Source organism: Triturus cristatus, chromosome 3_2 (genome assembly GCF_964204655.1).
Source record: "Triturus cristatus chromosome 3_2, aTriCri1.1, whole genome shotgun sequence".
NCBI classification, from domain to species: Eukaryota; Metazoa; Chordata; class Amphibia; order Caudata; family Salamandridae; genus Triturus; species Triturus cristatus.
In genome coordinates this window covers 318,871,722-318,888,661 of record NC_140584.1, presented here as the reverse complement: position 1 = coordinate 318,888,661, position 16,940 = coordinate 318,871,722, and the positions used below count along the sequence as shown (strand labels likewise).

The 16,940-nt window shown below is 46.2% G+C and overlaps 1 protein-coding gene across 1 annotated transcript in view; it reads right to left on the bottom strand.

The window, feature by feature from the left end:
- ZNF593OS (ZNF593 opposite strand) overlaps window positions 1-12,115 on the bottom strand; it is an 81,922-nt gene extending 69,807 nt beyond the window's left edge. Inside the window, exon 1 of the transcript XR_014979884.1 lies at window positions 11,987-12,115. The gene's annotated coding sequence lies outside the window, so the exon portion shown is untranslated. The remainder of the gene's footprint in view (window positions 1-11,986) is intronic.
- Between the last annotated feature and the right edge of the window lie 4,825 nt (window positions 12,116-16,940).

The following is a 16,940-nucleotide window of genomic DNA, read 5'->3' as shown; positions in this document are numbered from 1 at the left end:
CTGAGGTTCTCCTCAAAAGATGGTGATCGAAAACGAGATTAGAGGTAAAAGGCATTCAGATCCCCATGCCCAAATGAGATTCTGATAAACATCTTAAAATCTAATCCATCTTTTTGGGGTCACTTTCAGACCCGTTCATTCAAATGGGCAATATCCAGTATTATAACTGCCAGTTCTTAGTGAGGATCTAAGTTATGCCTTATGTAGAAAAAAGGAGAGAGACTTACACCGGGGAATTGCTGATTGATTGCATTACTTGATGTCTAGGGCAAGATCTATGCCAAGACGGCAGGTCTGCTCCGTGGCACACTTGCTGGCTTTCGGCAGAGTTGGTCAACGACTTTATATGTCTCTCAAGTTCAACAACTCCCACTACCTGTTTGCGTAATCAATCAAATATCAGCTTTCGATCATGTGAATTGTAATGGGTTATGGTTTAAACTCCCTAAGTTGGTCATCAACAAAGGGTTCATAAAGACAATCATATCACTATACTCAGGAACCTGGGTTCAATTAAAAGTAGGTAACAGTACGAATTTGTCAGCAGAGATCACCACTAACAAGTTATAACATGGACACTTTAGCATGCTTGATGTTTAATCTTTATATCACCCATTTATCTGAAGCAATGGATAGCATAACAATGTTTCTCCTGAACCTGCCTGATAAAAGCAATCATGTGCAGTGATGACGTTGTTACGTTGTATCATACAAAAATGGATCCTGCCCACCTGCTATAAGATCTAAGAGCTTGAAATGCCAAACATGATTTCATCATAAGTCAAACAGACCAAAAAATGATGATCCTTAGAAAGTGCATGAAAGCTTTTCATTTGCTTTTGTGGGTCTGTTTGGATGGAACTGTCTTCTGCTTTGCTCAGATTCGCATGAAATCCTTTTCCGACTTCCCCTTTGCAAGTCTCTGTGTGTTGTACACTTTTCTCTGCCTCAGCACACACAAGAATCATGTGTGTATGTGGAAGGCCTATGATACGATGCGAGACCTACTCTGGGCCTCCCTTCCTGTCCTCTTAAGGGACTGGAAAATACTGACAGTGGTGGCAGCAGATGATTCTATTAAAGGGTGTAGATGTTTTTTTTCTCTTGCCTACTCCTAGAGAATGACCTATTGGCTCTGATAGAAGAAGGATTCTGCCAGTTCCTTAATGCAAATCCTTCCAGCATAAAAGTGGTTCACAAAATGAAGGATGAAGAGGGCCTGCCAGAAAGAGGGTGCTGGGTGAAGGTATTCCCTAGAACAAATTCCTGACTGCATCTGTAGTGGACCAGGCTCTGCTGGCAAAAAGGAGGTAAACTGGAAATTCTTTTAAATGTAAGACCAATATCTGCTCCTTTCCTGTACCATTCTTCCACAGTAGTGTGCAAAGACAGGTGTTATGCTTCAGTCTGGTAAGAGAAGCCCGGCTTTCCTGCTTCTATTTATGTTGCAAATCTCGAGCAGGGAATACCAGGCTCTACCCTCCTACCTGCATCATTACAGAACAAGGACTTGTGGCTAGATAGGTCGGTGTGAGAAGGAACCCACTTCCTTGAAACCAGACTCAGATAAAAGATCAGACTGGGGAAACTCATTTCCAGACTACTAGCTTTTTAAGAAAATAGGGTGGTAACCAGAGATCCGCGTTTGTGGGTATCTTGCTGACAGGTATCCAATAGCCCACAAAACTGAACTGAAGAATATCTTCGAGCTCCAGGGAGTGAGTCTAAGGACATCATCCTTCTCTGAGGTAAGGGCTAGACCTGCTGCTTCATTACCATTTTGCAACAAGCGCTATGGAGGGAGGCTTGAAGGAAGGAGCTGTCACCCAAGAGAACGGGACACTAGAGGTATACATACAGAGTGAAAGACAGAATCCAGAAGTGCAAGGAATTGAGCAAGGGGTAGGGGAAATTACTATATTGCTCAGGGATGTGGATAGCTGATGGGTGTCTGACTGCCTTGTCCAGCCATGTCCCTTGGTAGGCTTGAGGACTATTTCTGGGTAATTTGAGACTGGAGAATAGATTGCCACTGAACAAGTTCAGGTGTAGGCGCTACTGATTCCCGTGAGATGAACTTTGCTTAGTATCATGACCTTGGGGTCTGAAAGTGAATGGCAACATTGCCAATATAAACCTGTGCTAAGACCTAGAAGTGGTATAAAAATCTTTGCCTCATCAGACCTGCTCGAGTACTCTGGTGTACGGGCACCAAATGCCATCAGAAGCCCCCCTCATACTCCATGAAACATACCTGTCAGGGACTTCACTTCCAACCTAAAATGGTTGGGATCACTGATTTCCATTTGGGTGAGGGTGTTAAATACACCTGTTTGCACCTACCAGGGATTGACACTGATGCCAGCACCTTGTGAGGGCTATGGGCCAACCAGCATTTGTCCCCAGCCACAGCAACAACCCGACAGCTTCTGCTCCCCAGCAAGGACCTCAGTGGAAAGGTCAAAGTTTGCACACATGCACAAGCTTGCAGCGAAGTCAGCTGCCATATAAGCTTGCCCAGATACGCACAGGCCAACATACTTAGTAAAACACTCAAAAGTCTGTTAACCGTCAGACACTCGATACTCAAGAACTAAAAGCACACAGGAGAAGTCTAACCTTCAAAGGTGGTCGTAAGTACAGTTGAGCTCCAACCACCATGGAAAATGAATTGTATTAGAAGTCATAGAATGCAACAGGGGTCGCTCTGCATATGAGTTAGAACATACCGTGGCAGTGCGTCTGGAGAACCAAGCCAGGGACGTTAGATAACACTGGAATCAAACACTACTACCAGCCACAGACTTCTCTCTGATTACTCTAAGCGAATTGTGCAGATACCTTACTGTGATATAGAATGCATAGTATTGTTCAGTTAGTAGAATAAAGTACTTTCTCTTTTGAAGACAACTCAGTGGTTGAACACTGATTTATTACGATATTAGCACTACACTGAATTCTGAGTTTCTTACCCCACAGCAACTCCTTGAGTAATGCTTGGAGCACTCCACTTCACTACCCCTACGAATCAGCTGTTAAAGTGGTGTACTTGGTGCTCAGTTATTGGTCCAACACTAGGACAGGCCCCGCGACATCAGTGGACCAAGGACCCAATTGACAGTATTGTGCAAGTCGACCTTGTGTGCCTTTGAAACCCCAAAATAAGTCCTAGATAACGTCGAGCAGGTAGCATGTTAGAACTATCTTTGGGTTTGAAGTATAACCTGGAGGCGATATGTTTAAACTAAAGCTAACAAATGCTATATAGGGGCCTTCCTAGTCTGACTGCTGTCCATTTTTTAAAATTAATTAAAGCCAACCTTCATCCGACTGCACAGAATGAGGTTATTCCACATAGCTATTTGGGGCGCAATTAATGTATATTGTTCCGTGTAGTTGTATTTTTTTAAGCGTTTATCTTGAGTTATTGGATTTTGTAAAATTTGCTCCGACTAGAAGTGGGTTTTACACGTTTATCGTAGTTAGAGGGCATGACCTATTTGTTGTAAATTTTTAACATCTGTCTAGAAGAGCCAATACCCTGAGATTGCACCAAAATTGCCCAAGGAAAGCTCAACTTTTTAAAATCTATAGATTTCAATGAGAAAATTAAATGGTGTTAGATTGGGATATGCAACTTTAAATTGAGCAAATAAAGAAGTGTACTCTGCTCGCCTTAACGGTGAATTAAGAGGCGATATTTGGGTGAAATAAATAGAGGAGAACATCCGTCGTGAGGCCACTATTAGGAGTGTTAATGAGTTGCGCGTATGGTTGCACTCAATTTTCTGTCGGTTTGCAGCCACCATATATGAGGATACTTTCAAACCACAGATAATCATGTCTGTGCAAGTGTAGCTACATCCACGGAGGCACTTTCACTTCAGCCTGGGATGATTGCAGTTCTAAGAACATGTTTTGTGAGAGCTCCACTTACCTCCGGAGATAAATGTGTGTGTTAATATGGAATGAGAGAGGGGGGCTTGAACTTTGTTTGACCTACTATGAAACGTTGGTTTAATTAAAAGGTAGAATGAAGTTAGGGACTCTGTGACCACTTTAAATTACTATTTTTTGAGCCACAGTCCCCATATTCAACATTTTGTTTTAGGTCTCGCCCTGGCTGCGCTTGCGCTGTTTCTGCAATGCTGTATTCAGAAAAAGAGCTTTAAAAATCTCTGCCCATTTTCAAGGACTACCCCTGTTGCATCTGTTGTTACTCAGAGCTTGTGAGCACTATTTCTTTCTTTAAGCTGGAGCACTGGAGACGGATGTATGACGTTACAACGCATACATTTACATCGCGGTACATTACATCACGGTTTTGACAACGCAAGTCGTTACAACGACTTGCGTTGGAGGGTGCTAGACTTAGGAGTAGTATAATTTACTATTCCAACTCCAGTCTACGTACAGTAGGGAAGGTGTTGGATAATAAATTATACTGTTCCTTGTCCTAGAGCGCCATCTAGCGCAAGTCGTTGTAACGACTTGCGTTGTAAAAAGCGCGATGTAATGGCATCGCGATGTAATCCCCGCGTTCTAAACAATGTTTCCCACTGGAGACCAGTGCTCGTGGTTTACAGAGCTCTGTTGTAAACAAGGCTGTAAATCTTGCTCATATCTTACCACATTTACTGTGCATTCAAAGACAGAGGTCTGTTTTGGCTACAGCTCCTCCTCCCTCCTGCTTTTGAAGTGCACGGCCTGGCGTCACGGTCCCTGCCTTGCTATGGCTGCTGCCTCCTCTGTCTCAGAGCTCAACAAGCAGCTCAACAAGCATTAGCAATGCAATAGGTTTCGCATTTGCGAGAGTTTGACCTACTGATATTGTAAACAGCCGCTGTCTGTGCAGGTAACAGCGGTGGGGTGGGAGGGGGGATTTCGAGGGACGATGCAGAGGGAAAATTAAATAAATAATACATTTTCCCTCGGCATCGTCTGTCGGAATCCCCCCACCCAGCTCCCCGCCCCACCGCTGATACCTGCACGGGCAGCGGCTGATTGTAAATGATTTTTTTTTTGTAAACAAATTTTATTGATTTGCAATAAAACAATGAAAACAGCCCACAGGGCGTTGCGGAAGGCATGACTTCCATTTCAAGATTCAACACAGTGGGATACAAAAGTGCGAAATAATCCTTCAGGATCGATTATCAGTTTACCTGTTGGGGAAGTATGGGAATGCACATCTGAGGCCAATGCCCGCCTGCTGCTCGGGATCCTGTAGTGCTTGTTAGTGCACTCTGTAACCCTTCTCCCGCCCTCCCAACTCCCTTCAAACTCCCTCCCCACCCTCTAGGCATGTTGCCAATACGTCAAAACATCTGTACTCAGACATTGGTCAATTCAGTCATGTGTTGGGGTGCTACGTCCCATGTCTCAGGTTAGTGGCACCATTAGATGGGATGGTTAGCATGTCAGCCTGGCCCAGAGACGCTCGCAGGGCAACAAATGCAAACACAACAGTTGATGGACAGAATGCAGAACAATGTCATACATTCACCCCAGCACAGAGATCTGGTCCTAAATCCATCGTTTTTTTACTCACCATGCCACCCCAGTTTAGACCTGGCCATATGCAAATCAGTCTTGACCCTGTGCCTCATGGGAACAGTCCAGCCTGAATTGCCAAGCCAGGTCCTCCCTGGACCGGAAACAAGCATCCTAGGACCGGTTTCGGGGTTTCACCCCTCTTCAGCCAGGATAGCTTGATTCCAGTGGCATGGAGAGCACGGGACTCACGTCTGAGCATACCCGTCCCACTCGGGGTGACAAATGCAAAGACAACAGTTGATGGACAGAATGCAGAACAATGTCATACATTCACCCCAGTACAGAGATCTGGGCCTAAATCCATCGTTTTTTTGCTCACCATGCCACCCCAGTTTAGACCTGGCCATATGCAAATCAGTCTTGACCCTGTGCCTCATGGGAACAGTCCAGCCGGAATTGCCAAGCCAGGTCCTCCCTGGAGCAGAAACAAGCATCCTACGACCGGTTTCGGGGTTTCACCCCTCTTCAGCCAGGATACCTTGATTCCAGTGGCATGGAGAGCACGGGACTCACGTCTGAGCATACCCATCCCAGTCGGGGTGACAAATGCAAAAACAACAGTTGATGGACAGAATGCAGAACAATGTCATACATTCACCCCAGTACAGAGATCTGGGCCTAAATCCATCGTTTTTTTGCTCATCATGCCACCCCAGTTTAGACCTGGCCATATGCAAATCAGTCTTGACCCTGTGCCTCATGGGAACAGTCCAGCCTGAATTGCCAAGCCAGGTCCTCCCTGGACCGGAAAAAAGCATCCTAGGACCGGTTTCGGGATAGCTTGATTCCAGTGGCATGGAGAGCCGCAGGGCAACAAGGTAATCCCGGGATCATTCCTCTGCTAAAAGGTCCACCTTCCCTGGGTCGTCGACATTGTCGTCAGTCGGGTGTTTCAACAGGTCTACCAATGCCACCCATGCCCGTGCCATCTCCAGCGTTCTCTCATTACCAGTGCAGTTGGCCATCTGCAGTCAGAAGGTCCCCTCGCAATCCGTCCACTTCACCATCTCCCGAGTCCAGCATGTCACACTTGGGCCGTTTTCCGTTTACCAATGACTAGTGAGTTCCCTTTTAGCCAACACCAACCCCAGATCTATGAACTTACTAGTAACTTTATTCCTAGCATTGTGGGGGAACCAGTGAAGCAAACAACAACCTGGCGTCAATGCTATGTCTCTCTCCGTCACGGCTGCCAGCCCAGTTGTCACCGTCCTCTAGAACTCTCCCAGATGTGGACAATCCCAGAACATGAGGAGGAACCCCGCACCCTCTAAATTACATCTCGGGCACGCAGTCCGGGCCCCGAAGTATTCATTAATCTTGCTTGGGGTAAGGTACGCCCTGTGCAGAACATGGAAGTGAATCAACTGGAAGCGGGCATTCCTAGAGCTCTTCCAGGCCCTTCCCACAATTTCCCCCCATGGTTTCTCATTGATGGCCTCAACCAGGTCCTCTTCCCATTTGAGGTGCAGAGCTGTTAGGAGTTGATGCATTCCCTGTGTGATACGCCTGTAGAGGTATGTGACCACCTTGATAGTACCAGCCTCCATCACCATATATTAACAGGCCAGGAAGGTCTGAGGTTCCACCAGCCCATCTCGCCAATGTTTTCGGATAGCTGCCGTCAGATCGGCATGTAAGAGGAAATCACCTCTGGGGAGGTCGTACCGCTCCCGAAGATCATTAAAAGAGAGATAGGTATTGTCTTCGAATAAATCCCCTACAGTGGAGATACCGGCCTCATTCCATAACCGCAACCTGTTTCAGTCCCCTCCATGGGGCAGTGCCTCACAAACAATCAACGCGATCTCAGGCGCATATGGGGTCCGCACCTGCACTCGCCTAGCTACTCTGTTCCAAAACTGGCGCTCCGTTTGTATGTCCAAGGGGACCACCCCAGTGCTTAATTTGTGCCGGTGCTTTCCGGTGCTTAGCACCGGCACTTATTTATTGGGGCCGGGTCTACACCATGCGTCTGCACGTCATATGGCATTGTGGCAAAGTCAGTGATATAATTACCTTACTCACTGACTCACCGTTGCAGACAGTGCTGTTTGTCTCCCGAGTCCCCGGCAGTCGTGAAGATTGACTGTGAGAGCCAATAATAAAAAGAAAATATCAGTAATTCATTCCAGAATCCAACATATATCCGAACTTGCCTTAGGCAGCTGCGGCCCTTATTTCAGTGTTGCTGGTGGGTGGGTCACGGATTGGGCTGAATTTGGTTCTGTGGGGGTAGGGGCTGTGCTGCGGCAGCGTGCGTACTACGTAGATTTGTTTTCAAAATGCCACGCCCCGGCACACCCGTACCCCACGAGTAATCACCAGCAGTTGGACATGATGAACATCATCGAGTTTGGGGCAGGCAGCGGCAGGCCTACTAATCAAGGCAGTGCCGCCCAGTGCCCACCACCACCAGTAACTGTAAGTAGCCCAATCAAAACGATGCTTTCTCCTCGAGCGTGCCATTGTGACGGCGGGTCACTGTGGTGGCTGGCTATAATAACAGCTTTATGAGTAAATAGACCGACCGAGTGACGAGTCCGAGGCCTCAGGCCTGCCATGAGGCTGAGCAATCATGCCTCCTCCGGCGCTGGGCACCATGTGCAAGGCTGCAATTAAGTACAATGAATGCCATAAGATTCATAGAGCGCACTGTTCGCACCTGCATGTCATCGAAGCGCTCAGCCTTGTCCACATTTTGCTGACGGTGGAGTAAGGCCAGAGAAAGGTTAGCCTCTACCTTTAAACTGCTTGCTGCTAATCGTGGTCGTGTGGACTCACCACAACATGTGGAACTTTCACCAACTTTACATGGCATTATAACCCCACGCACACAGAGCCGTGGCTACATTTACGTAGCAGCCTTGTGACATTGACAAATAGTCCCCTTAAGAGTTGTATTACTAAATTAAGAAAACGCAGGTATGCAAATAACAGGTGTCTCCCTGTTATTTATTGAAGACCAGGCTTTACACCCCGGCAGTCATCTGCTCCAGCCACCCGGCCCCACAGCGCACCCTCCAGCAGGAAGCAGTGTGAAGCGTAGCGCCTCGAGGCTCCCCTTCCTCCAGGCTTACTCCACGTTCACATATGTCTCGTATTTGGACCCTCACTCATGGTTCCATCAGTCTCAGTCTGTATGCAGGAATCTGTGGTTCTCCGTCCCCGAAACGGACTCTGCTCACCTCTGTGTGGAGTGTCCCTGAGGGATCCGCCACCCAGAAGCTCACCACGCCCGGGGGGAGGGGGGCTGAGGGGGAACTTTGACAGGACATCATTCGGCTCCGAAAATCTCTGCTGAGAGTCCAAGAGAAATGCTTGTGGCAGTTTTAAAGAGGGGTTCTGGACTGCAGACACTGCACTCCATCCCCGCCCTGTAATAGCCAAGAGGAAGGGAGCCAGTCCTTCCAGCAGGAACCCACTTAACAACGGGCCGGGAGAGCTGGCTCCTTGCAGGACTAAACACTAGCCAAGGGAAATGGAGACCCCCCCATTAATCCACACTACCAGAGGGAAGAGAGACCCCTCAACCTGACAAGGAAAAGGAAGACACCCGCTCCCTCCCAGAATTACACACCACTGTAGGTGGGTGCCGACACCATCCTTCCCCGAGAGCCAACACTGTCCCCTCTCGTGAAACAGCCCTCTTTCGAAGCCTGGCGTACACAAGCAGAGTTCAGGCCTGTGGACTGGAGAGCTTCCCCCCTCCCGACTCCCCCCGTGAGACAGCTCTCTTTAGAAGCTCAACATGCACATGCAGACCGGAGAGGTGCCCGCTCTCGATTGACAACCCAATAGGAAGCTTACCATTCCTAGCACCTGAGAAAGTGAAATGGTTTGCAACACTCTGGCTGCCCTGCCTTACCAGAAGTAGGTGTGTGTCTGACCTGCCAGCACTCTCTCCGCACTCACTCACCTCTGCCCAACTGGGCAAGGCTGGCTCTTGTCCAGGAAGTCACAGCCTGCCTGGAAGCTGCTTCTCAGTTCTCTGCTACTCGGAGATAATCAAAGAAGCATCTCTTAGAGGATGTAGCACGAATGCTTCAGGCAGGAGATTTCACTTTTCCGGTTTAAATTTGATTACCTTGCACTCTCATGTTTTCGTTAAGGGGTTGTTCGGAAGGATCCCTCTTTTTAGCCATATGAAAGGCAGCCTGAGGTACTCCAAGCCTCAAATCCAGGGTTCCCTTCACCCCTGTCCTCTGTGTGTGCTCTGTCTTATATCCCACTGGGGCATGTCACTGAACCTCACACGTGCACAGCCTGGCACCATGACAAGTCCAAGGCACTACTACCTCGACCCACATCAAAGGCCATACAACCCTAGACCTCTACATGTTTGTACTCTGTGTTACATCCACTGGTGCAAGTCACTGCAGCTCAAAGGCAGGGGCGGACTGGCCATAGTGGGCACCGGGCGTTTCCCCGGTAGGCTGCTAGGGTGGGAGGCCGGTTTTGGGCCCCTGGGGGGCCGTATTTTTGTTACCGGGGGTCGGCAATATAAGCCCCCGGTAACAAAATTCGGCGGAAACCGGCCCTCGCAAACTGCTCGCCTGCACTCCCCCTCACCCCAGGGGGGGCCGGCTGAGCAGTTTGCCAGGGCCGATTTCTGTTCCCAGTCCGGCCCTGCTCAAAGGTACTGTCTGACACCATGACAAGTGCAAGATACTACATCAACCCACATCAAAGGCCTTTCTTGTGTTTGAAGTGTCTAAAGTTCACTTCATACACATGTAACTCGAGACGATATTTGATCAGGTTCATAGCCTGTGCAGAGTTAGCAGATAGTGGTAGTACTGTGGTGTCCAAATACTTTGTTTGCGGTGCTGTGGGACCTGGGGGCACACAAGAGTTGTCGATGTGCACATTGTCCAGCAAGGGATGCAATATCAATATCCTGAAAGGACATAAAGCCAATTCGTGAAAACAGTAACTAGTTTGGTAATGTGGTAAATAGATAACTTAGCATTTTCATTAAGGCTCAAAACCCCACTTCCAGATATTTGTTTTTCACATGTTTTAATTATTATTTTATCCACATGAAGTGGGTCTCTTTGGAAATTACACACTGGCACAATCTGGGAAGTTGTAGGCATAGTTAGGCAGGAAACAGGATGTGAAAAATTACTGACACTTCTTATGCCACGAAGGTGCGGAAATGGCTGAGCCTTCTGGTGGCCATGCTTTCGTAAAAGATTATAGTGACTGTGGCCAGGGCATGGACCAGGGGATGCAGATCCAAAGTGATGAAGGAGGAGGGAAAAGGCTAGCTTGTTGCAGATTTTCCAATTTATATGGCTGAGAATTAATGCAATGCTATCCAAACAAATCAATAGTTTTAGCTCTAACTTACCTTACAGTTATGAGTAGGCGTAGGCTGTTACATATGACTTTTTGCAGTGCCAGTTGAGGATGTGGGTGGAACCAAGAGAGTAAGTGGGTGGAGCCAGTGGAAGAAGTGGGTGGAGCCGGGGAAAGTAGATGTGGCCTCCGACAAACATTTGAGCACCTGGACTTTATTTTTTACAAATTAAGCACTGGACCACCCCCACCCCCATGGGCAGACGCAGTAGCACCCGGGATAGGAGGTTCAGGCTTGGGTCCGGACCACCACGTTCTACTGTATTTTTTAAGCATCCTGCCATCCAAGCAAGGCTGGCAGTCACTCCGCCTCTTTTACTGCCAGCCTTGCTTTTCGTAAGCAAGGACTACAAGTACAAAGTGCATGTTTATGCACCACTTGCAGGTTTTCAAAACACATAAAAGGCATTGTCAATGCCAATAGCTCAAACTCTTGCAGATGCAAGACCTATTGCATTGCAAATGCTTATAAATAACTTGTCCTGCCGCAATCAAAATGGACTGTTAACGTTGAATTTTTAAGTGTAGCATAGTAGTTTAGTTTATACATATTTATTATAGTTTTGAATGAAACCATACCAATACACTTGAACTGAACTTGAACACAGGGCAGCTGTCACAGGCCCGTGTGGCTTTCCAGATGGATTTTAATATCCTCTCAACCTCCTTTCATCTCTTCTGATTATGATACGGATTAATGTATTTGACATAGTTTGGACCAGTGCCTGTCCGTGGGGAGGAGAGCTCCCTTCCTGTCTATTCCAGTCCCTGCACCTTTTCCACACCCCTTGCATCTTCGCAATATAGTCCGTGCATCTCATGCACACCCGCTACCTTCCATCGACAGCCCCTGACATCTCTCTGGAGCGCCTGCAACCTCGCAATATACTCTGGGCACACACTGCACACCCCTCCGCACTCCCCTCCGACCCCTCCCTGGACATCCGCTGCAAACGGAGTGGTATCACCGGCCCACCTTCTCCAGCCCTGACTACCCCCTGAGCAACACTGCTTAAACCCTCCTTCACGCGCCCCCGAGTGCCGCGAGCTCCCGCTGGTAACTAACCTTGATTCGCTCGAGGAGTGTGCCTGGCCTGCAAGCTGGGGCCGGATTCACCTCTTTCCTACCGCCCCTGGGCACGGAGCCTGTATTTCTAGTCCCGGTGGCTCACGCTGCCTGACACCTGAGAAGCAGAGATTGAAGAAAGTGAGGGAATCCCGGGGAAGGCCCCCTTAATCCCGTCATCGACCCTCGCCGGCTCCCGCACGCCTCAGAGCAGCTGTGACCTGCAGCTAAAGCCGAGACACTCATTTCAATCCCTTTAAACCCGCTCAGGCCTCAGTGTGAATGAAACCTCCAGGCTGACCGCACCCGACTCTGTCACATCCAATTTGTAGTTTTCGTCATGTGGTCGTAGCTGTGCCACTCCATGGCGGCGTGTTTCTTTTAAATCTTTTTTGTTTTTAATTTTTTCGTGAAGGTTTAGAAGCGCCTCACAAATCCACAAAGGTTGTGACATTTTCTTGCTTTGCCATGTCTGTATAAAATGTGTGATTTTTGCAAAAATATATGTTGTACATTTGCTTATTTAATATAACAAAATCTTCATAAGATATACTTTTCTGTAACTATGCCCTCATTCCTAGGCCTTGATTACAAGTTCATGGCAAAATGTGGATCCCTTTACAAATAGAGTTGCCACTTTTCTTAGAAAGAAATACTGGTAATTTTTTGTGTTGTGTTATTCTAGAACAGCCAAGTGCTGGTAGATGAAAAAGAATCTGTGTTAAATTGTCAGAATTATTTTTTATCGTGACAATTATCCCTCTTTTTGCTCTGGTATGAATTCTGAATAAATTTAGATAGTGCTCAAATACTTTTGTAAAACATTTCTTTATGAGTTGGCAGTATTAGGTTTATGTTTCAGAAAGGAAGCAAAATACCAAAGTTCACTGCTTTCCCCAATAATTTTACCAACCACTTAAAAAAATAGGCCACACAGGCAACAACTGGCTAGGTAGTAACCCAATGTGTAAACAGGAGAGTTTGCACAGGGACTGGATTTACAAGTTGTCTGATAATTATTAGGGGTGAACAGAATTTACTTTTGCATAAATACGCAAAATTTGTTGCACGGAATTACGTGAAATGCAAATCCATCATTTCGCTCTACAATAAAGCCCGAAATGTGTCGTTACATCAATTTTGGGAGTGAGGATGCATTTAAACAATAGCACCATGAACAACATCCACTCGTTTTCTGTTCCACTGCTTTTTACTCTGAATATCCTGTAAATATTTATTGTGAATGATAGATAATTACACAAAGTGGCATAATGGAATAATTTTGGACATTTTGCATAGCAAGCATAATGCAAAACTCCTGAAATTACACAATTTATGGCAGTGGAATTTAAATGTTGCCCCGGCCTAATATTTATCACAATTCTGAAGGAAAATAGTAGCTTTGTCACTCATGCAATAGGCCCAGTTTTACAAATATATGATGCAAAGGCCTTAGGCTCTGCCATGTATAGCTCAGAACTATGGGGCGTTTCCAATATTACAGCACTAATCATCCCGGAGAACAAGTTTTTAAGAACCATAACTAGTCTGCCCATTAGTACCCTGCTAAAGCTGCCGTTAATAAATTAGACCTGGGCAGAAGTGAAATTACACCCAAAGTAAGAATGCACCCACATCTATATTGGAGACGGTTTTGTCTTCCCCTGAATTAGAGCACTATGCTGTGGCATTGAGAGACGGTCTAGTGGTAGACCAGTTCCATAAGATAACATGGTTATGCCAGGTGAAAGCATTGCTAACTGATATAGATTTGATGGGGCTTTGGGATAATCCAGTATTCAAGCTGCTAGACCTATACCATCACCAGACGAAATCAAGTCAAATTATAGGTCATGAATTTTCAGAAGTGAGGCACGTGTGGTACACAGTATGTCTTTGACGGACAGGTTTACTGATTTTAGATGTTACAGCCTCCTGGAACCATACTGGGATACCATCACGGTACCTCTAGACAGGAAGTTGTACTTTCAATTAAGGGTTGGTACTTTGCCCCTGAGAGCTTTTACAAGTTCTTGGGCTGTTGGTGGGTGCGCCCAGTGTCTCGCCTCTCAGGCTCAATCAGGAACAGTTGCCCCTGTCCTGTTTGCCTGCCCCTGCTATGAGTCTCCCCAGCTAAAATGGCTTAAGCCAATGTGTGCAAATGTGGGAACCAGAAGCAGTACTAATGCACTTAGAATTTAAAGATCTGACTCTTGTCTAACCATTGCTGTACTAGTGGCTAAGCATTTGGGCTGGATGTGGTTATTGAGGGCAAAGGCACTTCATAATAATTGAAACCCAAAACCTGCGAACAGCCCAATATAGATATGTATAAGCACAAGCATAAGTTAATGTTACAACTACCACACATTATACAGCTCAGCCAATTGCCTAGGCATAATTGCCTGTAGTGTTTATCATGTGGAAGGCGTACAACCTAACTATTCAAATGTAGTAACCTAGCATCTGCCCTCATATATTGTTTATAGTGTTAATCATGTGGAAGGGGAAGAACCCAACTATTTTAACGTAGTAATTATGTATTGAATTATTGATATATTTTAGATTAAGTCAAATAATGAATACTGGCACCGAATATCTTCCATTTATCTATGACTTGTTTTAAAACAAATGTTCATTAGTTTTATTTGCTTTTGACTATAGATTTGCATAACCTGGTTTGTATACGTCGATGCCTATTGAGGAGAGTAAGATGATTATGATACATCTAGCTTGCTTTTAATTGGTTAGGTTATGTATTTATAATAATAATAATCCACATTTGTAAAGCGCGAACAATCACCCGTAAGGGTCTCTAGGCGCTGGGGGCCGTTGGGAAGATTAAGCAAGCTATTGCCCAGAGTCACATGGTGCTGGGCTAATCTGCCGCCAGCACCGGGGATCGAACCGTGATCCCCAGATTCCGGAGTCAGTCACCCTGGCAGCGGCGCCACACCTCTTCCCTCGAATTATATTGATTTTGGTTTAAAACAAGTGTCATTTTGCTGGAATGCTTTTATGGTTTTTAACCGAAAATAAGCTTAATGAAATGTTATAATTGTCACACACTTGCAGTATTCCCTGATTGATTCTTTAGAATGAACCTTGTCAAAATGGGTGGAAAAGGCCCAGGAAAAAGGCACAAATGGAATTTGGTGTGTTTAATACAGATTCTGCATGTTATAACTCATATCAAAATAGGGAACTTGGATTAAGAGTTTATACTATGTTTTTGCTTCTATATTTGTAAAGGCACTATTCTGTACCCTGACAGAGGTAGGTGTGTGTGCCGAGCCTATCATAGCACAGGATTTATTTGGAAAAACTGTTCTTCAGTTTCTTGCAGAATTTAGGAAGAGTGAAGGAGGCTCTGATGTGCAGTGATAGGCCGGTCCATGCTTTGTGCGCAGTGTACAAGAATGCTTGGCCTCCGGATCTGTGTCTGTGTATGTGTGGGACATGTGTGAGTAACAGTCCAGTAGAGCAGAGGTATTTGTGTGGTTGGTGGAAGGAGGTGCAATTGTTTAGGTTGGCGTGACCTATGATGTGCAGTGCCTTGAATGTGTGAACAGCTTGGACTGAGCGCGTTTGTGTCCTGGGAGCCAGTGGAGCTCCCTGAGATGTGGTGTGATTGCCAGGCTGACAGATCATGTTCTTTGAATTAAAAAGGAGCAGATCCAACAGATACCAATCTTTTCAAGGCATTTTATGGGGAGAGGGTGTGAGACCATGTCAGAAACTGCAGAGGTCCAAAAAGAATAGGGCCACCGTGTCTCTGTGGTTGGGCCTGATACCGCACGACATAGCACTAAGGAGCTGGTGGTTAATGAGGTGATTAGTGAGGCATTTGCTTATGAGCTTCTCTAAAGACCTTCACCAGGTAATGTATGAGGAAGATTGGTCTGTAGTTGGCCGGCGTTGGTAGGTTCACTTTTTGTGAGCAGTGGCTTGATTCTGCAGCATTTCCAGGTGTTCTGGAAGATGGCTGAGTCAATGGAGGTGTTGAAGATGGGTTTGAGAGCTTTGCTGATTAGAAGGAATACTTTGGTGGGGCCATGGGTATGATGGGGCCCTGAAGGGGATTGATCTCATGGTGGAGACGGTCTCAGTGGTGGTGACTATGAGCCATTTGGCCAGGGTCCATTCTTCAGAGGAGATGGGAAGTCAAGTGCAAAGGAGGATGAGGTCCGGTTGAGGTTCAAAGTTACAGTATATGGAGCTGATCTTGTTGCAGAAGTATTCCGAGAGCTTGTTGTACAGGGGGTGAGGGGTGATGCTGCTGGAGGTGGTTGTGGGCATTGAGAAGTCTTTGATGATCGAGAAGATGTCTTTGCTGTTGTTAGTGCTGGTGTTGATACACTCTGCGAATGCTATAAGCTTGGTGTTCCAGATCTGTTAGTGATATTGTCTTAGGGCTGATTTGAAGATGTCTTTGCCCACAGTGCTTTGGCTCATTCTACACTGGCGCTGTAGCTGCATGCCTCACCCAAAGAGTACCTCAACCTAGGGTACTTGTTTTTACCGGGTGTAGCAAATATGCCGCCCTATTCCACACAACTTGTAATCAAGGCCAAACACTCACAAGGTAAGCATATTGATATTTTCATCCCTGAAAATACTGGTACCATGGAAATTCAGAACTACATAGCCATTCGGAGTTCTATGAGAAATGGGGCATAGTCAGTGGAATTGCTGTTTCAGTACAGTTCCTCAGTTTATTCCCACACTTTGGTCTGTTTTCAGTCCCCACAATTTGCAATGTTTATATTTGTAAAATAATATTGTGCACATAAAATCTCTGCGAATGATAAACATGCAAAGAAAGCAATCTGCAAACATTTGTCATTGTGAATAGAAAAGCTTTGTAAAAGGTAAACAGGCAGATAAACAATCATCTTATATTCTCTAGGGATGTGCAAAATGTACATAATTTACGGTAGCGTAATAACATGAC